The sequence below is a fragment of the Hibiscus syriacus genome, unplaced genomic scaffold, assembly GCF_006381635.1.
Source record: "Hibiscus syriacus cultivar Baekdansim isolate YM2019G1 unplaced genomic scaffold, ASM638163v2 tig00111917_pilon, whole genome shotgun sequence".
NCBI lineage: Eukaryota > Viridiplantae > Streptophyta > Magnoliopsida > Malvales > Malvaceae > Hibiscus > Hibiscus syriacus.
Genome location: NW_024063213.1, coordinates 572,632 through 599,422, shown reverse-complemented (window position 1 = coordinate 599,422; position 26,791 = coordinate 572,632). Strand labels below are relative to the sequence as shown.

General features: G+C 34.9%; 1 non-coding gene and 1 pseudogene across 1 annotated transcript; both read left to right on the top strand.

Moving 5' to 3' along the window:
• Positions 1 to 42: 42 nt before the first annotated feature.
• Positions 43 to 17,882, top strand: LOC120172936 (annotated as a pseudogene).
• On the top strand, positions 17,020 to 17,096 carry LOC120172963. Its single transcript, XR_005521010.1, has one exon. It is a non-coding gene; the product is annotated as a small nucleolar RNA Z195/SNORD33/SNORD32 family (small nucleolar RNA).
• Positions 17,883 to 26,791: the final 8,909 nt, after the last annotated feature.

Here is a 26,791-nt window from a genome sequence, read left to right as displayed (position 1 = left end):
CACTGCAATCTGAAACCCGAAAATGTCTTACTCGACCAAGATATGGTGGCTCATGTGGATCGCCAAGCTCTTAGGAGAAGGAGAATCCATGAAACATACCATCACAATGCCCACAATTGGTTACATGGCACCAGGTGATCATTCTCTTTTGAAAACTAAAATCTGCAATCGAGTTTTCGTGATTAATTCGAATGAGCTTCGGTGCAATTTGTTGCAGAATATGGAACACCAGGGATCGTTTCTACCGAAGGCGACGTCTATAGTTTGGGCATATTACTTATGGAGATGTTGACATGAAAGAAGCCGACCGATGAAACATTTACCGACGAATTGAGCTTGACGGATTTCGCGAAGGAGTCGTCGTTTGATTAACTAACGAACATTATCGATGCAGCTATACTCCAGGAAGGGGAGGTACATTTCAGTGCAAAAACCAGTTGCATATGGTCAGTTCCAGAATTGGCCTTGGATTGTTCAACAGAGTCGCCTGAGTGAAGGAGAAAGATGGTAGATGTTGTGGCCCAATTCAAAAAGATCAAAACCAGGTATCTAAAAGATGTACGAGGACCGGTTAGAAGAGTTACGAGTAGCCCCTGTGGTATCTAAAACAAACATCATTGTATCATGTTATGTTGCCCCATGTTTCCATACGATACATTCCAATATCATCTTTCGAGCATAAACTGAATGACTTCAGTGGTAAAGAAATAGATGATGTTTCGGGTGTGTTTGGTTGGGGGAATGTAAGATTCTCATGGGAATGAAATCCACATTCCCCCGTTTGGTTGACCGGGAATGCCATACCCGGTAATCTTACATTACCAATAGTGGATTTTTTGGGATATATTACCGGGAATGTCATTACCTCCATTTCCTTAAGTATTGTTGAATTACCTGCGTTTTGGACTAAAATGCCCATAAAAAAAATTTCTTTCAAAAATATCCTTATTCTGTCATTGAATAATAAAAATTATACGAAGGTTAAATTACAAATTTATCCTTAAACTATTTTAGATTTACAAAAAAAAATCTATAATTAAAATTTTATATGAAGTTCAGGGATTAAAATAAAATTTTACCCTTTCATTAAACCTTTTTATATTTTCAATTTTGTAAAAAAAATTATATAAATTTTATGAATTTAAATTTTTTAAAAAAATATATAATTATTTTCCAACTTGTTAAAAAAACAAATATATAATAAAGACAATTTGGTCAAATATACCTTCCAATAATATTTTATTCGTTTAACCAAACACGATAATCTTACATTCCTGCTAAACCAACCAAACACAAAATACAACATTCAGTAATCCTATTCCCTGATAATCTTTTATTCCCACTGATAATCTTACATTCCGTGAACCAAACGCACTTAAGGTTTTAGGTTTGACTACCAGACATATCAAGAGTGTGAGTTTTTCAATATCAAATGTTTGAGAGTTATCTTTGAGTCGGGTGGAGACAATCTCTCCCTTGAAAATTTAAAATTATCATATATTTTAGATTTTTATGTATTTTTTATTGAAAATATGTTTTATCACACTGATATGTTATAAGTTAAAGTTTGTCCTTCTAAAATTCTAAAAATTTAAATTCACCGCTAACATAAAATCTTACATTCATCCTAGCATAGACTAGTGAGAGAGAAGAAATCAGAAACAGATTAAATTTATAAAAATATTTAAATGTTGATGATTAATTTTTTAATATTAAAATTAAATTATTATAAATATAAAATTCAAGAATTAAATTTATTATTATTTTAATTTTATTAAATATAACGTCATTTGTTGTCAAAATTTTTAACAAAATAGAATAATTTGTTTTATTTAAATTAATGATCAATTTAGGCTAATTTTTTAAATAATGATATTAAAAAATTAAATCCTCAAATAATATTAAAATTTTTATTTGTTTTAGCATGGAATATCGTGCTATACCTATTACCCATGCAAAACACATGGGATAGGATGCGTTTCCCATGCAAAACGCATGGAACACCATATGTCACCCATGGCGATCCTTAATTAATTTGCATGAATTGAACCTAATTTCTTAAGTTTGCATGGATTGAAACTAACTTTCTAGGCTTTACAAATGATTACCTTTAGATTTTACAACGCATTGTGATCTATTTTTATTTTTTTAATTTTTTTGTAATAATAGTCAAAACTAAATTTAAACTTTAAACCCTAAATTATAACTCTTAATACCTAAAATTTAACCTAAATCCTAAACTTTAATCCCTAAATCATATCTAAACCCTAGACTCTAAACTCAAACCCTAAATAAAAACATGAGAGGCCATTACACTCCATGTGTCTCTCTCATATTTATATTAGAGTTGTATTATATTTTGTACGTCTTAAATTATACTGTTATAAGTACTCTATTTCATAAAATAATTCCAAATGATCATTAGAACCAATAAAAAATTCAACGCAATATCTAAAAATTTACCCCCTATATAAGCTGCGGCAACACTATAGAAGCAAATTCGGGCGGCCAACGGAAACCATGATTTCCTAGTAAGCACACATCTTTGAATCTTTCTTTACTTAATTTACAATTCTCAATCAAATATTATTTCAGCGTAGTAACATTTTGTGTGTATTTTGTTAATGGTAAAGGAGGTAAGAAAGAAGAAATGACTGTTCCTCTTTTAAGTAAGAAGATCGTGAAGAAGAGTCAAGGTCAAGAGACCCCAAAGTGATCGCAAAATCTCCGTCAAGGTATACTAAAAACTTCTTTTTATCATTTAAGCTTTTATTTTTAGAGAAAATAACTTCAGTGACCGAAAATTCCTTATAATATACGATTTTGACCAACTTTTTTTCGATTTGCCAAAATGACCAACAAAATCGCAATGCGATCTCCAGTATCGCAAATCAGTTTCCAGATTCGCAACGCGATTTTGACTATCGCATTGCGATTTTCCAAATTCGCGTTGCGATTTTGTAAAATCGCAATGCGAATATGTAAATCGCAACGCGATTCTGACTATCGCAACGCGATAATACAAAATCACAATGTGATTTTCAAAGCGCCATTAGTATCGCAACACGTATTTTATTTTCAAATTCCAAACACGAATATTAATATATCCCGTAATCGCAACTCTTAACCTAAAACCCTAAATCACAACTCAGTCTCATCTCCATTCTCACTCTCTACGACGACATCCGTCCCCATCTCCGACGAAATCCGTCCCCATCTCCGACGAAATCGTCTATCTCCATCTCTCAGAGCTACCCTCACAATCATTCACGATCAGAAATGGAAAATCAACCAAATCAACCACAGAGGGTTAGTTTTTTTAATTATTTTTATTTTGAATTTTTTGCATTATTATTAGTTTTTCATATTGAAATTGAATATAAGTTTACTGGTAATTTCAATAATAGATTAACCATTTCACTTAGATTGCTTATTAAATTCATTCGATTGTTGCCAATACTGCTAAACTGTTTAGTCTTTAACCCTGTAAAGTTAGTATTTGTCTTTGTTTTATCTTTTGGTTGAAGTAATGCAATTCATTCAAGTTTCAATTTTAGACAATGACTATTTGAAACCGAGGATCGCAACGCGGAATGAAAATCGCAACGATAGTCATTTTCGTGTTGCGATTTTAAGTTTCAGAAACTATTATTCTTCTGCAAATTGAAACTTGAATGAATTGCATTACTTCAACCAAAAACCAAAGACAAATACGAAATTCACAGTGTTGGAAATTTAAGTTTGAAGAATAAACTACTACTACTCTTTATTGTTTTTGGTATATCTTCACAGGGTAGTTTTTAATCTAACTTGGTATGTTTATTGTTTTTGTAGAAATTTTTTTCGGCTCAATTGACCTTAAGGAATAAAATAAGCCTAGTCACTACAATTGCGTCAAAGCTTTCACCTGTACAAAGAACATTGTTTGAGGATACTTGCTTCGGGCCATGGCTGAAAGTACAACATCCGGGTGGAGATGCTATGTTGACCCATTTGTGGCTTCAGATCATGACTAGCGATCTACCCGAGAGTATAAAACGTGGTAATGAAGAGATATGGTTTCATTTTTCACCGGCGTATACGTGTTTTGGGCGGGAGGAGTTTTGCTTAATCACTGGTCTACGCTTCGGACACGATGATGTAGGTCGATACACTAGTCATATTACCCGCCCATCATGGTTATCCTAGGTTTTTCCTGAGCTGTCAATGGAGAAGCCGAATTTACACGTCGATGACTTGACGAGATTATTGAATAAGAAAGATGGTTTTACTTGGATGGATGACGTTGATGTTGTCCGAGTATGCCTTTTAGTACTTTTGCATGCCAGCTTTTTAGGCAGAGAGGCCAGACAACCTATTCCTAAGGACCTAATATTATTGGTAGAGAACCTAAATGCATGGAACCTGTTTCCGTGGGGTTCGTATCTATGGAAAGCTACTTGGAATAAGTTGTCATCTGCCTTTGATGACCGCAAAAGTTTGCGTGGCGATGGTTCCAAATACACTTTGTCAGGCTTTATTTGGGCCTTTAAGGTAAGAATTTCTATATAATGTTTCCAAAATTATAATTAATTATTTAACAATTACTAATGTTTGTGTATTATATTGTTTTTGTAGATTTGGATATTTGAGGCTTCTCCCGACATGCAGACATATGCATTAAAAACTTCAAATGATATTCTTAGAGCTATTTCCTGGAAGAGGAAACGACGGCTGTTGATTTGGGAAGAGTTACTACGGTATACGAAAATAAATGATGTAAGTTAACACAAATACTACCATATATATAAATAAGTTATTACTAGTACACGTTTAACTTTGTTTGAGCTTTTATATTGTTAGGAGGCCAACACTCCATTACAGAGGCTGACACCCACGGAGGCTGAGCTTGCCATTGATTGGTGGCAAGCTAGTAAGCATTTTTTTGATGGCACAGATGATGAGCAGCCTCCACTTCGAGAGCCATCACCTGATCGACCACACTATATACCTCTACAACGAGAGCCATCACCTATTCCGTCACATCATCAAGTCTCTTCTCCACCATCACCTCATGATAGGCGACCGACAAAGATGCCACGACATTTATCTCCCTGTTCTCCACCTCCACGGGATGAGTTAGGGGAGTTACATGATAAGGTCAATGCCTTGCATGAGGAGGTCGGTACTTTACGCGATGACAATGGTGCATGGCGTGACGAGGTATCTACTTTACGTGGTGAGGTAGCGGCTCTACGTGAGATGGTAGCATCGTTACAGAATGAGGTTCATACTCTACGCAACGAGGTAAGTTTAAGATTTTTCATATTTAACTTGATTTATTCATAATTTCACTTAGATTAACCATTTCACTTAGATTGCTTAGTAAATTCATTCGGTTGCTGCCAATACTGCTAAACAGTTCTAAAATAACCCTGTGAAGTTAGTATTTGTCTTTGTTTTGTCTTTTGGTTGAAGTAATGCAATCCATTCAAGTTTCAATTTGCAGAAGAAGAATAGTCGCAACACGAAACTTAAATCGCAACGCAGAAATGACTATCGCAATGCGAATTTAACTATCGCAACGCGAATTTAGTTTCATGTTGCGATTTTGGTTTCGCATTGTGATTATCCCGTTGCGATAGTCAAATTCACGTTGCGATAGTCATTTCCGCGTTGCGATAGTCATTTTCGTGTTGCGATTTAAGTTTCATGTTGCGATTTTAAGTTTTAGAAACTATTCTTCTTCTGCAAATTGAAACTTGAATGGATTGAATTACTTCAACCAAAAGACAAAGACAAATACTAACTTCACAGTGTTGCAAATTTAAGTTTCAAGAATAAACTACTACTCTTTATGTTGTCCTTGAACATGCACTAAACCTATATGCTATCCTTTTAAATGTTTATAAGTGCTTATTTCCGGAATGTTATCTGATGCATTTTGTGAACTATGATAGAATAATGACTTGGGTGAATACCGTGCAAGTTTGAAACATATTTGTCTTTGTTTTCACTGTTTAATATCATGTCTGTTTATTTACTGATTTACATATTAATAATTATTTTTAGCGGCCCGATAAGGTGGATGCTTTACGTCGGGTTTATTTACTGATTTATGTATTAATAATTATCCTGTTGCCAGATGGGGAAGGATGTTATGTGATATAGGAACGGATGTTACCGGAGAGAGTGATAGATGGAGATGGAATGAGTTGCGATTTAGGGATTTAGGTTATGAGTTGCTTTACTGCGTAGTTATATACCCAAAACATTTGTGTTGCGAAACTAAAACCTGTTGCGAATTTGAAATTCAGTGTTGCGACAGTCAGAATCGCGTTGTGATAGTCAGAATCGCGTTGCGATTTACATATTCGCATTGCGATTTTAAAATCGCAATGCAATAGTCAAAATCGCGTTGCGAATCTGGAAACTGATTTGCGATACTGGAGATCGCGTTGCGATTTAGAGATCGAATTGCGATTTTGTTGGTCATTTTGGCAAATCGAAAAAAAGTTGGTCAAAATCGTATATTATAAGGAATTTTCGGTCACTGAGGTTATTTTTTCTTATTTTTATTTTCTTTGGGTTTAATTAAATTTGATTGAATGTGGATATGAAGATAGATCTTGACACACAATATGAGTTTCTATATGCTGAGTCAGTAACGATCGACTATCTGATCACTACAGAAAAAATGGTTTTTTGCGACGTTTTTCTTTACCTATAGCGACATTTTTAGCGCCGCTAAAAACACATGTAGCGATATTACAAATGCTGCAAAAAGCACCGCTGAAAATAGCACCGTTAAAGTTCGTGGCATTTGGGGTCAAAAAACACTACAATATGTAACGATATATAGCGGCGTTTTGACAACAAACGCCGCAATAGGATTTGATATTTAGCGGCATTTGTCCAAAAAACGCCGCAATAGGTGTTGAAAATTTGCGGTATTTTTCCACAAACACCACAATAGGTATTAAGATTTCGCGACGTTTTTTAAACAAACAACACAATATGTTTTGATATTTAGCGGCGTTTCTTTCACAAACACCGCAATAGTTTTCAATATTTAACGACGTTTTTAACACAAACGCCGTAATAGGTATGTTCTTTAACGGCGTTTATTCACACAAACGCCGTAATAGTTATGTTCTTTAACGACGCTTTTGAAACAAATGTCGTAAAATGCTTATGTATATAGCGGCATTTATGGATACAAACACCGCTAAATGTATGGTATATAGCGGCATTTTTTGTTACAAACGCCGCTAAAGAAGATAAAATTTAAAAAATTTAAATATTTTATTCGATTACCCCAAATCTATTTCTTCAACCTGTTCCAATAATCCAACAAACATGACATCAATAACATCTAACTCTATATCCATAAATCAAATCCAATATAATAAATAAAAGTTTTCATTAACGTAACATCAGTTCAGTTAAACAAGGTTCAATAACATTAACAGAATGCTATAACATAAATGAGACTATGATGGTGGATTCTGAGATTGCGTTTTCTGTAACATCTGCATCATATCATTGAGTCGTTTTTTAAATTCTTCACATCTCTGCTGATATGATGCTTCTCTCGCTGCTCTTTCAGCTTCCCTTGCTTCATTTTCGGCTTTCATGTTAGCCATTTGTTGATCCATCTCAGTCAACTTTAGTTTCAAATGAATAACTTCTAATTGGGAAGATTGAGACTGTGATGAACTGGATCCAAAATATTTGGCGGAAGTAACGAACGATCCTTGATAGCGCACCCTACCATATCTTTTAGGACCCAAAATGTCATTAATAGCTTGGTTTTCAATGTCATCATCATTAACAAGACCTTGACTCGAAGCAGTAGCATGATACTCCACCCTTTTCTCCCTCAATTTTTCCTTAAAATAAAGTGAATAATTAATTCAAATAAAAAATGTTATGGTACTGATATAAATAACGCCAGGAAAAATTAAAACCTCTATCCAATAAACATACCATAATTTATGCAGCTTCAACAGTCATAGGAGTGTCATCCTTCCTTGTATGTGTCATGTCGAACAGTTGGATTCAGCCAACTTTAGAACCAGATGTATTTTCCTACAATGTACCATAATATAATTACATTGAGTTAGTATGTACATGGAATACAAATAACTATGTCAATAATGTATAATACCTCCTCATTGGTTATACAAGCAAAGCTCTTCGATCCAGCCGTATGTGTAAACTTTTGTTGTTGCCTGCTAGCAACACCAACATGCTCTCGGTCCTTTAATGTCAAACAACCAGTTTTAATGATGATTTATAATTTGTTAAAATTATTTTTGAAAAATACATCATACTTGTCCTTTTTGTGAACTCCAAAATCTGACTGTATCTTCCCATTGGTATCTGAGCATTCCAGGTAAGACTGTTTGTAGCTTCTCTTCAAGGCTCAGATCATTCTTGAAGTATTTCTTTTTTAATGAGATCTTGTGGTCTCTCTATCTCTTCCCTAACGCTTGCTTCACATAATCGTCAGAGTCCTCTAAAGAAAATTTCTCCGGTACAACAAATAAGTGTACAACAAATAAGTGTTTAATGTAAGTATAAATTAGTATTGAATTGTTTTAGAGTATCTATTATAATGACATTATTACCTTAACAAAATCTAACACATGATTTTTGTTACTATTAGGCATTTCTCTCCATGACAATGTTATTGATCGGTAACAGATTCTCATTACGTCCAATTATGCCTAAGTAACTAGCTAGAAGACGTGCTTCTGGGCCAATAGGTTGACCGAAATCGTTTCTTGAAACTTTGACACGGTGCCTAGGAGGAAGTTGGTATAATTCCTTCAACGTTGTACGTCCTCTATTCTTGCGCATTCCACCATTTTCAACTATATAAGAAATTAGTAAATGTAAGTTTTGAAAATGAACAAACTAATAAATAAAGTTTTAAAGATTACCTTGAATTTCTACATATTATTCAACAGTTTCAGGAATTTCGGAAGACTCAGCTGCATTCGATTCCTTGTTATTTCTTTGTTCATGGTCTTCAGAACCTCGAACAATCCGTAAATCACTTATTTTTCTCCTCGGCATGATATCTGTAATAAACAAACATTTGTAAAAAGAAAACGAATTAATTATTAAATAATTGAAAGATAACATCTTAAAAGTTATAACATTATAAATAAATAAATGAAGATATAAAAGCGTACAACATTCTTATGTAATGTCAGTTGTCATAAATATCTTCATCAACGTCCTCCCGAACCCATTGAAATTGTGTTGTATTAGTGATAGGTTCATCTAAGTTTTCTAGTAGTAGAGGTAAACATTCTAATCTTGTTTCAATGTCATCTTTACTTCCATCCCCGATGTCTATCAAGTCTCTGGGAGTATTACAGAGCACAAAATACCAACCGTCATCCATTGGATCGTGACAGTAAAATACTTGTTTCACTTGAGAAGAAAATACATATGATTCATCCATCAATCGTTGACCAGTGTGAATTAATCGAGAGAAATTCACCATTGTAAACCCAAATTTATCTATTTTTATTCATCTGTTTACGTCAACCCAGTCACACCGAAACAACACAACCTTTCGTTTTCCATAATAATCTAAATCAATAATGTCCGTAAGATTTCCATAATAATCAACCTCTCCCTCCTGCGGATTATTGTCCTTGACACTAGCATAACTTTTAGTTGACAAAGTAACTACGACTCCATAATTTTGTGTCCTCCTTAATCTTTCACAAGATTTCGTGTGGAACCTGAACCCATTAATGTGGAAGGCATTATATATTTTAACTATTCTATTCGGACCTTGAGAAAGCCATTTAACATCTTCACTAACTTCTCTCCTACTCTAAACCTATTACACATGAATGGTGAATTAATTTGCATTGATTTTGATATAAAAAGCAAGACATATATTATTTATAAGTATGTGGAATGATTTAGTTGCTTACCGTCTGGCCTAACCATTCATGAAAAGTTTATGTGAATAACTTATGTATCTCTTGTTGATGTAATCTTCGGTAGCGTGTACGAGATCTCAAGACTTCTTTAAACTCACTATAAAATATATCATGTCGTTAAAAAATGATTTAGCATAAAAAGATTAAGATATTTCATTAGGATTGGGTCCGAAAGACTTACGTGTGAAAGGGATCTATTGAATCGTGATGGAAAAGAACATATCGATGTACTTGTACCCAAGACGTGTCATCTAAGTGTGCAATTTCAACTTTCCTTAATGGTTAACCATAACTTCCAAACAAATAATGTTGAGGTAAGTCGTTAGTACTTAACACATCATTTCGATTTGGTCTATTCCATCTTGTTTCAACATCTTCCAAATATTTAGAGCAAAATCTCATGCCAAATACCCTTCAGCAATTGATCCATCTGGATAATGCTTATTACGACAGTAAGACTTAAACTTGCCCAAGAACCTATACACAAAACAACATAGTACATAAATACATTTTATTAAAATGTATAATCATAATGTAATTTGAAATGTGCTTTTCAATTAACACCTCTCTATAGGGTACATCCATCGATAAAAAACTAGTCCACCAGCTCTTGCTTCGTGAGGAAGATGAATCAGATGCATCATAATTGTGAAAAATGAAGGCGAAAATATCTTCTCCAAGTTGCATAAAGTCAAGGCGACTCGATCTTGTATTTTACCAAGTTCTTCAACCATCAGAACTTTCCCATATATGGCTTTCATTATATTAGAAAGTTTAATGATACAAGACGTCACCTTACTCGACATGCAACCGCGAACAGCTACTGGGAGTAAATCTTGCATTAATATGTGATAATCCTGTGACTTTAAACCATAAAGTCTTCGATCTTTAACACTGACACATCGAGAAATGTTTGATGTATACCCATCTGGGACCTTTACATCCTTCAACACCATGCAAAACATTCATCTTTAGATCATGCCGAATTCCCATTTCCACTAAGTCAAGTCAACTCTTAAGATTATCTTTAGATTTTCTGCCATCATTCAGAATGGTCCCAATAATATTCTCACAAACATTCTTTTCAATATGCATTACATCAAGATTATGTCTCAAAATCTGTTTCTTCCAATAAGGCAACTCGAAGAATATACTCGTCTTTTTCCACAAGTCTACCTTATTTGGATCATCCTCTTCATCAGACTCATCAACACTCTATTCGTCAACTTCAACCTCTTCATTGACATGCTTTGCCTTTTTCTTTGATCATGTACTACTTGGTTGATTCATCTTTCCATAAGTAAAATTGACATTTTTCAACATTCTGAATATTTCAGACTGGTTGTTTGGTCAGGAGCATTTTGAAACTCTTCATCACCATCAAACATATTCTTTTGACATCTAAATCTATGATTATCAGGTAACCAAAGACGATGTCCCATATAAGAGAACTTCTTTCCATTAACCAACCACTTCGAACATGTTTGTGCAGCACAACAAGGACAAGCATAACGACCTTTGGTACTCCAACCAGATAAATTTGCATAAGCAGGAAAATCATTAATTGTCCATAATAAAGTCGCACGTAAATTAAAGTTCTCATTCGTCAACACATCATACGTTTTGACCCCTTCCCATAACTGTTTCAACTCTACAATTAGCGGCTGCATGTAAATATCAATATCATTTCGGAGCCTTTCTCGCCAGGGATTATCATGGATAAGATGAAAGATGATTGTTTCATGCAAATCCAAGGAGACAAATTGTATGGAAAAAGTACAACAGGCCAAGTACTATATGAAGTACTCAATATTTTGAATGGATTAAATCCATCAGTTGTAAGACCGAGCCTGACATTTTGAGGATCTCTCGAAAAACTTGGATACTTGTTGTCAAATTACTTCCAAGATAAAGAATCTACAGGGTGCCGTAATACTCCATCATCGGTTCTGCCATCATGATGCCACCTCATAGACTCAGCAGTCTTGGAGGACATAAACAATCTCTGTAGCCTAGGTATTAGAGGGAAATATCACAGAATCTTGACCGGTTTCTTTCTTGATCGTGCTTGAGCTTCATCTTCAGTAACATTTTCTGCCTCCCTAGTCATCCATCGAGATTTTCCGCATACATGACAAGATTCTTGATTTTTTCAATCACCCCAATACAACATGCAATCATTCAGACAACTATGAATTTTGTCATATCCAAGACCCAAATCTTTTATCATTTCTTCATATCTTTGCATGATTGAGGGATTTTTGCAAAAGGAAACACTTCTCCTAGTAACTCCAACAATTGCATAAAGGAGTTTCCAGTCCACCCTCCCAGGCATTTTAAGTGGAAAAGATGAATGCAGAAAGAAAGCTTTAAAAATTTTGATCCCTCATAAAGTTGTTCATTCATTTCATTAATCAACTTGTAAAACTTTTCCGCTTCTCCATTTGGCTCTCCATTACATCCAATTCTTCCCGTCTCAATGAAATCATTAACATCATTCTGACAATAATTTTCTGTAACATACGACTGATGATTGTGCATATAAATGCATCTCGTAGCATCCATTCCATGTCATCTTCATTGAAAGTTGGATGGTGAGAAGGAGCAGGATAAGTCGAATAACTTGTGGAAGCATATCTATATGATACAAACTCTCCATGAAAGATCCCTTTTCTATACCCTGAACAAATCCATAAACAACTAGATGCTCGTACACAACTTCACGAATGTTCCAATTAAGGTTCACACAATTCTTACAAGGGTACAGAATCATAGTCTCTTGGCTTGCATTCACAAAAGCTAAATTTAGAAAGTTTTCGACTCCATTTCAATATTCGACTCTTACCCTTGAGAAATCCATCCAACTCTTATCCATTTCGTGTTTCTGGAGTTTCAATTTAAAATGTTAATTGCTAATATTATAGATAAATTTAGAACCTAAACAGAAGCAATTTATAGAACTAATCACTACTAAATTATAGAACTTTTAAATTGATAAACATTTTATTATAAGATGATAACTGTACTCCTTCGTGTTATTTTCAACATTTTAGTATCTAGTACTTTATATTAGTCTTAGACAACTAACTCATGTCTCATTTCAAACGACGCCTATAATATATATTTTTCAATTGGTATATATACCCCTATTTAAATAATGATATACAAATCTTGAGTATCAATATCAATCCTATATTTATGAAGGTTCACCTAGAGTATCAGATGGAGTCATTTTTATGATAGTCATGATACAACAATTATTAAAGATACACTATTATGTTCAAAATCAATGAAGAAATACTTGTAACTTAAGTCCGTATATAGATCTATATGAATTAAATTACCTTAAATTCCAGTGATCATCCAAGTAAAATTGATTTTGTGAATGACATGAAGGGGATATAATCATTTATATGAGCGGTTTGTACCCGATAATTTAATTTTTGAGCCGAGTCCATAATTTAATCGATTATAATATTCAAAAAATTGTTATTCTACGTCTCATAGGTAAGACCATTTATATGGAAAGAGGCTATAAAAACGAAGAATGAACAATACCACAGGATGCAAGAACAAACGCAGAAGAATTCTCGGGTTGACAAGAATAGATGTGAAACAAGCCGTTTGATATTCACGCATTTAAGCTGAAAACCCATAATTTAATCAAACTAAAACGTGATAATGCAATTTGTAAAAAGAAGTAAAGATTTTATAGCATACCAAGGTTCTTATCAAGAGTCTTAGTAAACTGGTTAAGTGCTGGTGGGACCTTCAACCTCTGCTTAAGAATCCTCTTTTTCCTTTGAATGCGAACAACCTTAGGCCACTTCACAAACCGATGTAAATCCTTCTTTGGAGGTAAAGCCCCACCGATACCAAACTGCTTTGGGCGTTTCTCAAACAATGGATTGACAACCTTATCCTAGTATCCAAAATGAGAAAAGAATAAACATATAGTGAGACTACAATCAAATTATTTGAGGGGTTGATGTGATTCAGAAAGCAAGAAAACCAGAAGTTACTTGTTTCTTCTTCGCCGGCATAACTACCTTTCCGCCTCTCTTCGGGCTGCATTTAGTAAGCACATCCATTCATAACTAGGTTCAAACCATTAAACATATATCCCAAGAGCCATTACAGAATTCTTAAAACATCAAATACAAATAAACTTGTTTAATTTCAATACCTCAACATTAAAAATGGCAAATTACTGAAAATGACTCTAGGCTTCCAAGATTACTTCAAATCTTACTGAACACAAATCTTAGTTCTGTCAGCTAAACAAAGAAATAGAAAATTACGATAAGAAAATTACTTGGATTACGATAAGAAATAGAAAAAAAAACGAACCTGAGATTACTTGGAGCAGTAGAAAATTAAGGACTTTTTTTAGAAAGAGAATTTGGTCGAGAAAGGGAACCCCACCCTTTTTTTCTATCTATGGCTCACGGTAATGATAAAAGGAAAAACATAAGAATAAGAACATGTTGAATGTTGATGCCACTGCTGATAGTAAAGGGTCGAGAGAGGCGTTACCTTGGAGGTGTCGACGGCTTTGACCACGGACGAGCAATAGAAGGACTACTATATCGCCGATGAATATGATGCGAGGGAGAGGGCAATTTGCTGCAAATGATGTTAGAGCTCATAAACTGTTAATTTGGGGGTTTTATAGAAATTTTTGTGTTTGTAATGAAAACGACTCTATAGGTATTTCTGTTGCGGTGTTTGTGTTTAAAAACGTCACTAACGTATGACTCTTTCGCGGTGTTTAAAAAAAAACGCTGTTAAAGTACAAATATTTTGCGGCGTTTGTTAAAAAAAACAATTATAGATTACACCTATTGTGGCATTTGTACAAAAACGCCGCTAAAGTTTAAATATTTTATGACATTTTTTATCCAAACACCACTATAGATTACACCTATTGCAGCGTTTTAATAAAAACGCCACTTTTGTATAAATATTTTGCAGCGTTTGGTATTAAAACACCACTATAGATTACACCTATTGTGGCGTTTGTATAAAAATGCCTCTAAAGTACAAATATTTTTGCGACATTTCTTGAAAAAACGCAACTATATAGTAAACCTATTGCGACGTTTTTTATATAAACGCCGCAAAAGTCAAGTATATAGCGACGTTGTTATAAAAACGCCGCTAATTACCTTTATTATATATTAATTTATTTTAAATATTTCATTTATGCTATACATAAACTAAAGTTACTATCATGTAGTTTTATCTAATTACCAACAACCATACATTTTAATTAAGAAAAAAGTTATGCATAAAATTAATACTTAACAACAGAAGACATTAAAATTTAGAAACATTAAAGTTATGCATAAAAAGTCTTCACCATATTGTTCACTTGAATTTATTCTTCACTGCTACTTCGTGGGGAAATGACGTAAGAAAGCTGTTTTCCTTATTTGACGACGCATCGTTAAGTTTTTACTCTGTGTAAACTCTATATAGAGAAACTCTTCATCCATTTCACCAAATAAATCCTGTACATTCGGTTCACCAAGAAGAGTCATTGTGTGCTGCAGTGCTTCACTTGAAACAGATAACAACCTTCCACCTACAGTATGAAACTTGATTGGAGGTGGCTTTGGAACTGAATCAAACATTAAAAAAAATTAAATAGAAGATATAAAAATTTACTTGGAGTATCAGTAGAGACAACGTCGTCTTCATTGAGGATATATATTGCTTTTGTAATTGAAGATTCTTTCAACGCCACAGAGTTAGCAATTTTGGTTCTAAACATCGGGTCTTTATCCACTTCTCTATCATCGTTCTCAATAAGCTTTGAACATCCTACATGCGTGCGATCTATGAAATTTGAGAGTACAAAATAAAAATATAGCGGCATAAACTTTCAGCGATTAATTATTACCTTCAATTAGGAGATCAACCATGGAAGGGTAGTTTACAATATAAGGGCCTTTTGGGTCATCATCGACTTTCGACAGCAAGTTTAGATTGATAGCCTCCTAACGATAATTCGATCCATCGTCAGAGCAAAGACGCCATGTGGACATTCCGACGATAATTTGTCTTATTGAATGAAACACCTGCTATTTGTGCCATAACCATTTGTTCACGTTTTGAAAAGCTATTATTATCATATTCGAAAGCTATTATTTTTCTATTCGAAAGCAGAAAAACACTGTTCCCAAGTAGTAAACCAGTAAAACAATATGTATATATATTCTTTTCCTATTCGAAAGATATTATTTTCTCCATTACACCAGCTTTCTGGGTTTTCCCCATTTTCAGAATACCAACAAAAAAAATGAAAAAGTTCTGTACTCAGTGAAGGGATCAAACCGTGCAATCATGAGATAACTGTTCGTCGGTGAGAGGACCGATTTGGTCACCGAGACAGACAGAAGAGGACTTCGCTTGGAATTGTGTGAGGGTTGTTGTTGTACTAGAGAAATCCCTTTTAGGGAAGTAGCGTTGAAATGAATTTAGGGATCAGGCAAAGAAAAGGGTTGAGCATATATTGACCCTTTGGCGGTGTTTTTTAAACAAACGCCATTGTAGTACACGTTTTTGCGGCGTTGTTTGCACAAACGCCGCTATAAATAACCCTATTGCGGTGTTTGTTTGATAAACGCAACTAAATTAATTATCTATAGTGTCGTTTGTTGGAAAAATGCCACTATAAACAACCCTGTTACGGTGTTTTTATACAAACGCCGCTAAATTACTACTCTAGCTATAAACACCGCTAAATTTCCACTCTATTGCGGTGTTTGTTGGAAAAACGCCGCTAAAGTATAATTTCGTGGCGTTTGGATAGTAAACGCCGCTACATGCTTATTTGTGGCGTTTAGCCTAAAAACACCGCTAAAAATGCCGCTATAGAACACTTTTGCTGTAGTGGATCCATTTACCATTCCTCCAACTGGGGTCTTCAGTCTTTTGAAGTGTTATTTTTTGTTGATTTATAAAATTCTTTAATTTGCAATAGAAGAAGTAATGAAATTCTTCAAATTTTTGTTGTATGCTTTATAAGATTTGTTGTTTTTTGTGTGTGTTTTAATGATATGTTAAGAGACATGATGATACTTATCCATCATTTCTGCATTTGAATGATGAATACAAGCATGCACTACCTTCTGATCTCTTTTGTATATTTTCTTGACTTTTTCATAATTGTGGTCAATTTTTAATTGATTTTTTTAATCATTTTCTGCTATTGGTCTACTATTAATTTCAGTTTGGTTTTGCCTCTTGAAAGATTAATGAGAAGGTGTTCCGCATATTCGCCTGTGGTATCTTATGTCCGGTTTGTATGCATTTATAACTTGGCATTTCATTTTAAGGGGAATAAAAATTGTTTATCAGGTCTTGCGACACAGTTAGCTTTTTCCTATAGCAAGCTTTTTGTTACTAAATCCCTGGTTACATTAGTTTGCCTCATGTTCATGCACATTTTACTTTCTTTGTGTTAATATTGATATGAAACTTGTCTTACTTATCATGTTTACCCTGTCGTTTGATGACTGACAAGCTGGCGTAGACCAAAGGGTATCGATTCTCGCGTTAGAAGGAAGTTTAAGGGATGCACTTTGATGCCCAACATTGGTTACGGTTCAGACAAGAAGACGGACACTATCTTCCGAATGGCTTTAAGAAATTTGTTGTGTACAATGTTGGAGAGCTTGAACTGTTGATGATGCACAACAGGTACAGTTGTTTAACTTACCGAGAATGATTGATTAATCACTGTTGATCTATATTGTTTATTTTTGTGTTCTCAATTTGCAATTGTTGCTTATCAGGACATACTGTGCCGAGATCGCTCATGATGTTTCCACAAAGAAGAGAAAAGAGATTGTGGAACGAGCGGCACAGCTTGATCTTGTCGTTACGAACAAGCTTGCCAGGTTGGTCAGCCAGGAGAATGAATGAAGGCATAAAGCTTGTATTGGTTATATTTATCGGTGAGCTTTTATTGATCAGCTTGCTTATAAATTTTGGATAGTTTTGTTTTGTATCTTAATAGGAACATATTTGAATGTATTGTATGCAAACTTCTGGAAACATAACATGATACGATGAACTTTGTTTTAGTAGCTTTTGGATACATTATTCTGAGCTTTTGGGTATCCGAAATTTGAATATCTCAACTTTGAATGTGAAAAGAGGATATGCTTAACTTCGAATTTTTGTTATTTGAATTTTGAAGGGAAATATAAAGCTTGTATGGTCAAATTTACAGCATTTGTAGACTCCATTAACAAGAAAAATTTATGAAACTAAAAACACAATACACCAGCAAAATGGATAGGGAAATTTAACAATAATTTCCGGTTAAAATCCGAAGTACATCAGAATTGAATACAAATTACCCCAAAATGCAAATGAAACCCGAATCAAACAAAAATCTGATTGAATTGAACGCTCATACATACTCCTCCATCAGTGTATTGGATTACGGCGTGTAGCCGATCAGGAATTGCCGAAACGATGAAAACCGAGGAGGCGATGAGGAAGTACCTGAAAAAGAAAAGCATAAAAAACACAGCGTTAAGATGGAAAACAAAATAAATAAAAAAATCCGGAGATGAGATTGGTGAGAAAAGAATAAGAGAGATGACGACAATAAAAGAGATAATCGGAGAAAAAAGAAGTGAAAAATAAAAGAATTAAAGAAGAGAGAAAATGGGGGAACAATAAAATTCAATGCATAAAAGAAAATAATTAGAATTATAATATTTTTTAAATAAAAAAGTCAAGAGAATTTTATAGTTAAAGTTGTTGGTCTCATCTCTCAATAAATTGATTTAATCTAAATGTATAAGAATTGATTCAAATTCAAATTAAATTTATTTTATATTGAATAATAATATAATTTGAAGATGAATTAAGTCAAATAAAAAATTTGGAAGCTTATTAATTTGTAGAAGTTAATTGCAAATAATTGAGATGAAGAAGAATTTAAAATTCCGACTATCTAATCTAAAAATGAACGAGTTTGATAGAACCCTATTTCACTCCTACATGTTAAAAGGAAGCTTAACATGATTCGGTATGGCGCCTCTTCTTCTCTGATTTAATCTCCACCTTTGCGCTCGATCGACCCAAAAAAAACACGGCAGCGACGGCGACGGCTACAGCTCCGACCGATGCAATTATCGAACCCCATTTGATCTTACTCCCGTTATCCTCCTCTTCCTCTTCTTCGTCTTCTTCATGTCGGTGTTCCTCATATTTCAGTTCATTTACTTCCTCTTTTTGAGCCCGACCAATCAATTCCTTGGTTTTCTTGCTTTTCAACGCAACAATGGCGTTCCTCAGCTCGCATAACTCGGACTCCAACTCAGTCATCTTCTCCTTGATCTCATTCGCCGTCTTCTCCGACCCTTTTATGGCCTTAACTTCATCCATCATCATCTGCAAATCGAGCATCCCGTAACTTCCCCTGTCTAACATCGCTTCCAGTGTCTCGATTTCTTTACTCAATTTCTTCTCATCTTTAACACCATTACCATCGCTTGCGTTCATAGCTTCGCCGATCGCTTTCCTGGTTTTCTCAAATTTCTGGGAGACTTTTTTCTTATTCAGATTCACTTTGCGCCTAGGAATATCGGCTTTTGAAATCTTACCCGTTCCAGATTTTCTTCTTCGTTCTTCAGCTCCGGTCCCTAAATCTTTCAATTTCTCATCCAATTTCATCGCTTTCAAAATCTCTTCATCTTCCACCAATTTCTCCAATTCATCACCTTTCAACCCTTTCGCGAGCATCATCATCAGAACTTTCCGCTCCAATTGTTCGATTCCGAGATCCATTTGATTCTCACCGTTTTCCAATTCTTCAACCTCACGGTTTAACGAATTCAACGACTTATCATCATCTACATCATCGAGGTTCAGTCGAGGCGCCCCGTGTCCTAATCTATTACGAAAACGGTTCCGATCCGAAAGCTTACCTTCCATCCCTATTCCCACGCGGTCCTCGCCTTCGTTCTCCGCCACCTGATGGACCCGCGACGATGACGAAGAAGAAGACGATGAAGACGGCGGCGATGGGAAGTTGTAGAGCACGGAACTTCCCATTAGATTAACAGAAGAGATCCCCATTAAAAGATGGAGCGTGGATCGAAAAAACAGATTCTTATACTAAAATTTGAAAAATTCAAAGAAAACTGCTTTAATTTAACCAAGCCAATGGAAGATTGGTTTAAATTGTACGGTTGCGAGAAACTGAGAGATTTGGATTTTCCGTTTCTGGAAAATATTTTCGCGCCCTATTTACGTAGTCATGTTAATTTTTTTTTGGTTTTAACGAAATTAATCGACGTTCGGTTAATTTTATCGGTTACTGAATGAGTTCGATCGAAGAACGATTAATATTTTTTACAATATTCGGTTAATTGTCAATTCAGTTAGAAATCAGTTAATTAACTGAAATAATCAAAATTATTAAATATTAAATATATTATATATTAAATATATATTTTAAGCTCAAAATCATTAAGAATTAAGGGTCAATTATTTTTTAACCACACTACTACTCATTAAATTATTAATACCTAATTAAATTTTAACTGAAATAAAAAAAAATACTTCTATTATATTGAAATTAATTTAATTAAAAAAGTATAAAAATCGGTTAATTCAGTTAATCGATCGAAATAATCAAACTTTATTCGGTTCGGTTAATATTTAAAAAAAAAAGTTCAGTTCAATTAATCGTTAAAGAAAAAAAATTCGATTAATTCAGTTAATGGTAATTTGGTTTAGTCAGCCACCGTTCTAACCGATTGTACACCCAGGTCAACTATCATAAGTGTCAAGAACTGATTGGATTAAAACTGTTCATCCTAATTTAATCAGATGAGATAATAAACTTAAGTTAGCTGGCAATGAATGAAAAAGTGGCTAAACAGGTAGTTTTAGATAAAAATATGATTATATCATTAAGGTGATGACGTGGAGATAATACGAATACGATATATATATAATTCATTAAAATCGTTAGCAACAAATGATCGATGATTACGTAATATCGATTCGATTAGGAAATTAAATAATTAATTTGAATATAATAACCGATTTAACCGAAACAAAGTGTTGCAGTCGATGAAGTCTGGTTTACATCACCAACATAGCAACCATGTGGAGATTACTCTGATAAAACTTGGATACTATACGGAATCCACTCCGGTCGACCCGAAACAAGGACTAGATACAACATAAACCCAACCGGCGAAAGTGCCGATAAAAGAATGGACTTGAATCTAGGAACGACTAGCTACGAAGGCTACAGCAGTGCCGCTACTACTACTCGTTGTTCTTTGGGGGGGGGGGGGAGGAAGCATTGAGGCTTTAAATAAAATAGACAGGAACTGCCTTGTCTAACAGATCCCCATGAACAGATGGTTCTGCACTAAAAAATGAAACCACATAACATGCGAGACATGTGTGTGCATATGTATATAAAGAACATATTGATGTTAGTATAAAATGGCACCATGACGTAAGACTATTCCGGACATTTTTTCAGAAGGGACTGCTTGTTAGACGATTGCCTACAGCTGCGAAAAAAGTGTATCGAATTGAACCTAGAACTAGTTGGGATTAGTTCAAGCTATGGATCCACAAGGAAAGAAAGAGTAATGAAAGACGATGAGATTAAAAGCAAGGCAATTGCATTTCGTTAAATAATACCAGATAGCTGACAAACACCGATCAAATGACAAGCAATAAGTTCCAGGTCTCAAATTTAAGTTTCTCGTCCTAGCAAGCAGTCTCATATACCCACAAAAGCACAAAGGTATGAGTTGCCGAGTATATATCGATATGCAGTACTACAAACTATAAAGGAAGCATAATCTAGCCTTTTCTTTTCAATTCAAAGGATAACATGAACCTGTGATTATCTGTTTGAACCAGTAAGTACATCAAACAATCCACAGCAACTAAACAACGACGTTCTTTGCAGGCAACAAGGGGCTGTGAACCAATTCAGCAACTAAGCAAGAAATCACTTTGCAGTCAAATAAGGGAGTATTCAAATCCACAATCCTCAAGAAAAAAGGCATGATATACTGATATACCTGCGTTTTAGAATCATGTGGCTCGGCATCCCGGGTTTTTTTGGCGACATTACTAGTTTCAACAGGGGACGTGCTCGAGTATGGGGAAACCCCTACTTCATTTCCTTCCAATTCAACCCCGGATATCCCATTTGATGGGGGAAGTAACTCTACTTCACTTTCCTTGGAACTTGATTCAACTACATTGTATACTGATTTGTTTGCTGAAATTTCAGTACCATTCCCAATTTCGTCCGATGCAGTTTTCACTGAATTTTCAACAGCTGCGGCTACGACTGCAAAATTAGCATTAACATTCCTATGAGTTCCATTTTCAGCAACTTTCATAGACATGATGGTAGCTGAATTATCTTTGTTACCACATAAGGTATCTTCAGAACCAAGATTATAGGCTTCTTCCTTAGACTTCTTCTCAGAGGCTTGAGATTCGTCATCCGAACTACCGTTGCAGCTAGAACTCTTATCGTGCTCAGCATGCTCAATTCGAAGATGTGTGGTGCCAACATCATCCAATCCAGAATTTTCTGTGACTTTTGAATCTTTAAGGGTTTTTTCCATGGACTTTTCCTCAGTTACATGTGTTGAAAATTGGTATAAATGCACATGCACCGAAAGCACCCTGCAGAAATTGTTGAAAATTGGCAGCAAGTTGGCAGCAAGTTGGTTGAAAAGTGACATGAGATAATTGTACATTTAGTCTCTGTACTTTAGGGTATTACAAGATTAGTCCTTAATCTTCAACTATAAATACCCTAACCCATTTAGCTTCAAAACCATCCCAAATCATTCTAGCTTTCTCCTAATACTAGAGAATTTAGAGAGTTTTCTTGAGAGTTGTTTTCTCCTTTTTATCAAGAGAGAATTGTTATTGTTTTCTCCTTATTAGATCGAGAGAAGTTGTAATTCCTATTTTCTCATAGTGAAATTATTCTACCGTTACCCGTGATTTTTACTCTATATTATTTAGGGGTTTTCCACGTAAAATTTGTGTCTTCTTTATCTTCATTTTTATTTTCTCAAATTATCAGTTGTGATTTTGCTCTATCCGATAGCCGTATTACGCAACAATTGGTATCAAGAGCCAGATTTGAGTGTGTAATATCTACTTATTGTCTTTATGGTTGCCACCAAAAGGTGGATCCTCCAACATAAGAAAGTAAGAAGTTATTACCAATTCTTTGAAGGTTCCAGAGAACTATTCACGATAGTGAAATAGTGGAAGCTATTCGTAATAGAAGCTATGGCAACAAAATTTGGTATTAAAAAGTTCAGTGGGAGAAATTTCTCATTATGAAAATTGAAGATGAAGGCCATCCTGAGGAAAGACAGTTGTCTAGCAGCTATCAGTGAAAGGCCGGTAGATTTCACATATGACAACAAATGGATCGAAATGGACGAGAATGCTATGACAAACTTTCATCTAGCATTAGCAGAAGAAGTATTGTCAAGCATCGAGGAGAAGAAGACAACTAAGGAGATATGAGATAATCTCATCAAACTATACGAGGCCACATCGTTGCACAGTAAAATTTTCCTTAAGAGGAAATTGTATACTCTCTGGATCCAAAAATCTACTTCAGTGACGGAGCATTTAAACACACTGAACATTTTATTTTCTCATCTTGCATCTTTAAGATGTACAATAGGAGAACAAGAATGTGCTGAACTTCTACTTCAAAGTCTACCTGATTCGTATGATCAACTCATCATCAACTTGATAAATAGTAATGTCACTAGTATAGTCTTCGATGACGTTGCAGCTGCTATTTTACAAGAAAAAAATCAGTGCAAGAACAAGGAAGACAGACAAGTAAATCTGCAATAAGCAGAAGTGTTGACAACGATGAGAGGGGGATCAACAGAATGTGGCCAAAGTAGCAGTCACAAACATAGTGGATCAAAGTCGAGAAGTAAAAAGAATTTAAAGTGCTACAACTGTGGAAAGAATGGTCACTTGAAGAAGGATTGTTGGAGTCTAATTAAAAACCACAATCCACAAGGCAATACCACAAACACTTCAGATGATAGAGATGCTATATGTTGTGAAGCGTCAACCAACGTTGAAAGTAGAAAGAGATTTGCATATATATGGCTCATTGATTCATGAGTAACATATCACATGACCTCAAGAAGAGAATGGTTTCCATCATTATGAACTTGTCTCAAGAGGATCTGTGTATAGTTACAATGATCATGCCTTAGAGATCGTTAGCGTTGGAACCATCAAATTGAAGATGTATGATGGAACAATTAAAGTTGTTCGAGATGTACGACACGTGAAAGGCCTGAAGAAAAAATTATTATTCTACGGATTATTGGATAATTATGCAAGCAAGATTAAGGTGTTCCATAGAGCGTTTGTGGTGATGAAAGGCGAAAAGATAGCAACAAACTTGTACATGCTGAAGGGAAAGACTTTGTTAGAAGCAGAAGCCTTTGTTGCCTCATATAGTTCAAATTCTGCAATGCTATGACATCAGAAACTTGGACACATGTCAGAACAAGGAATGAAAGTCCTTGAGGAGCAAAAGCTACTTCTAGGCTTAACAAATGTATCACTTACTTTATGTTAGCATTGTATAACAAGTAAGCAACACTGATTGAAATTCAAAACATCAAATTCTAGAGGCAAAAGTGTTCTAAAATTGGTTCATTCTGACGTATGGAAAGCACCAGTTACATCCCTAGGTGGAGTAAAACACTTTGTCTCATTTATTGATGACTAATCTAGGAGATGTTGGGTGTACCCTATTAAGAAGAAGTCATATGTGTTTTCAACTTTCAAAAACTTTAAAGCGTGGGTGGAACTTGATTTTGGAAATAAGATCAAGTGTTTCAGAACAGATAATGGAGGATAATACACAAGTGAATAATTTGATGATTTTTGCAGGAAATAAGACATCAAAAGACAATTCACAGTGGCGAACACTCCTAAAAAAATAGAGTGGCAGAGCGGATGAACATAACCTTGTTAGAAAGAACAAGAGCAATGTTGAGGGCTACAGGTCTAGAAAAATCATTTTGGGCAGAAGCAGTCAATATCGCCTATTATTTGGTGAATCGAGCTCCATAAATTGCAATAGAGCTGAAGACGCAAATGGAGACGTGGACTGGTAAACCAACTGATTATTCAAACCTCCATGTATTTGGAAGTATTGTGTACGTGATGTACAACTCCCAAGAAATTTCAAAGTTGAATCCAAAATCCAGAAAATGCAAATTCTTGGGGTATGTTGATGGTGTAAAGGGGTATCGCTTGTGGGATCCCACTACCCACAAAGTGATCATCAACATGGATGTTATCTTTGTAGAAGATAAGCTACAAAGAAAAGAAGACGATGATAGCGCTGAAAAGTCAGAGATTACACAGATACATGTGGAAAATGAGTTTGAACAAGGAGATTCTTCTGAAGCAGAACCAGCACATGATGAACAAGAATCAGAGAGTTCTGAAGCTCTAACAACTCGTCAATAAGATAATGTGAGAAGACATCTCAATTGACACTCAGATTATTTTATAAAATGAAATATTGCATACTGCCTTTTAACAAAGGACGGTGAGCCATCAACATTCCAGGAGGTAATAAACATCTCAGATGTTTCACTGTGGATGATGGCGATGCAAGAAGAAATTAAAGCCCTTCATAAAAATAATACATGGGACCTTGTGTCACTACCACAAGGAAGGAAGCCAATTGGTAACAAATGGGTCTTCAAAATCAAGCGAAATGGTAATGATCAAGTTGAGAGGTATCATGCAAGACTGGTGGTCAAAGGATATGCTCAAAAAAAAAGATATTGATTTCAATGAAATCTTTTCTCCTGTGGTTCGACTAACAACAATTCGAGTAGTCTTGGCAATGTGTGCGACATTGAATTTACATCTAGAGCAGCTAGATGTTAAAAACGTTTCTTCATGGAAATCTTGAATAAGAGGTTTACATGCTCCAGCCTGAAGGTTTTAAAGAAAAAAAGAAGAACTTGGTTTGCAGGTTGAACAAATCTCTATACGGTCTAAAGCATGCGTCGAGTTGTTGGTATAAGAGATTTGATTCCTTTATTATGTGCCTTGGATACAAAAGACTTAATGCAGACCCTTGTGCTTATTTCAAGAGGTCTGGTGATAACGATTTTGTTATATTACTGTTATATGTGGATGACATGTTGGTTGCAGGACCTAAAAAAGATCATATTGAAGAATTGAAGGCACAACTGGCTAGGGAATTTGAAATGAAGGAATTGAGATCCTCAAACAAGATTCTAGTGATGCAAATTCACCGAGACAAAAGTAATAGGAAAATTTGGCTTTCACAAAAGAATTACTTGAAGAAGATCTTGTCACGATTCAACATGCAAGATTGTAAGCCAATTTCTACCCCTCTTCCTATTAACTTCAAATTATCCCCCAGTATGAGTACTAGCAGTGAAAAAGAGATGATGGAGATGTCTCGAGTGTTGTATGCATTAGCAGTGAGAAGTTTAATGTTCGCTATGATATGCCCAAGACCAGACATTGCACAAACAGTGGGAGTGGTTAGTCGGTACATGGTGAATCTAGAAAAAGAGCATTGGAATACAGTAAAGATGATCTTGAGATACATCAAAGGGACCTAAAATGTTGTATTATATTACGGAGGATCAAACATACTAATCAATGGGTATGTCGATTCTGACTATGCAGGGGATTTGGATAAAAGCAAATGTATTACAGGATATGTGTTCAAAGTTGCTAGTGGAGTTGTAAGTTGTGTTTCAAAA